This window comes from Salvelinus sp. IW2-2015, unplaced genomic scaffold (assembly GCF_002910315.2).
Source record: "Salvelinus sp. IW2-2015 unplaced genomic scaffold, ASM291031v2 Un_scaffold3869, whole genome shotgun sequence".
NCBI lineage: Eukaryota > Metazoa > Chordata > Actinopteri > Salmoniformes > Salmonidae > Salvelinus > Salvelinus sp. IW2-2015.
In genome coordinates this window covers 1,625-2,935 of record NW_019945143.1, presented here as the reverse complement: position 1 = coordinate 2,935, position 1,311 = coordinate 1,625, and the positions used below count along the sequence as shown (strand labels likewise).

The 1,311-nt window shown below is 48.7% G+C and overlaps 1 pseudogene; it reads right to left on the bottom strand.

The window, feature by feature from the left end:
- Nucleotides 1-1,065, bottom strand: part of LOC112076603 (mucin-2-like) — a 43,932-nt pseudogene extending 42,867 nt beyond the window's left edge.
- Nucleotides 1,066-1,311: the final 246 nt, after the last annotated feature.

The following is a 1,311-nucleotide window of genomic DNA, read 5'->3' as shown; positions in this document are numbered from 1 at the left end:
AAACTTATTAGACCAGAGGATAGGACTGGCATAGGGACTGGAAGGCACTTCATTGGACCAGAGGATAGGGACTGGATAGGGACTGGAACACTTCATTGGACCAGAGGATAGGGACTGGATAGGGACTGAACACTTCATTGGACCAGAGGATAGGGACTGGATAGGGACTGGAACTTCATTGGACCAGAGGATAGGCACTGGATAGGGACTGGAACACTTCATTGGACCAGAGGATAGGGACTGGATAGGGACTGGAAACACTTCATTGGACGCAGAGGATAGGGACTGGAAACATTCATTAGCCAGAAGATGGGACTGGAATACTTCAGGGAATAGGGACTGGATAGGGACTGGAACACTTCATTGACCAGAGGATAGGGACTGGAATAGGGACTGGAACACTTCATTAGACCATGGATAGGGACTGGAAGACTTCATTAGACGAGAGGATAGGGACTGGATAGGGATGGAACACTTCATTAGACCAGAGGATCAGGGACTGGAATCAGAGGACTGGAACACTTCATTAGACCAGAGGATAGGGACTGGATAGGGACTGGAACACTTCATTAGAACCAGATGAATAGGGACTGGAAGACTTCATATGTGCCCGGTGCCTGCTCGTTGGCCACCCATTGACTGGGTAGTGTGCCCGGTGCCTGCTCGTTGGCCACCCATTGACTGGGTAGTGTGCCCGGTGACTGCTCGTTGGCCACGTGTATTATTGACAGTATGTTTGTTTATTCCATGTGTAACTCTGTGTTGTTGTTATAGACGCACTGCTTTGCTTTATTCTTGGCCAGGTCGCAGTTGTAAATGAGAACTTGTTCTCAACTAGCCTACCTGGTTAAATAAAGGAGAAATACAATTAATAAAAACTCATTGCTCGCTCATAGCCGCAGACTTACGGCAGATCGACGGGGACCGCCAGTCCACGGTGACACCCTGGTGACAGCATCGGTGGGCGTAGGCTGCTACGCTGGTACAGAAACACTCACAGTCCCCACCACGACTACAGCCGCACGTATCAGCCAGACAGTTCATATAGAACCATGTCACATCCACCTGGACAGGGGGAGACAGGAAGGAACCTTTCAGACCCTTAAGACTGTTGTCCACTAGCGTAGGGATATGGTGTTAACAGCCTGATACAACAAACAGCCTGATACAACACACAGCCTGATATAACAAACACACAGCCTGATATAACAAACACACAGCCTGATATAACACACAGCCTGATATAACAAACAGCCTGATACAGAGGGTAGTGGTTATGTAATGTGGAGAAGAGATAGGACAGCAGACCAG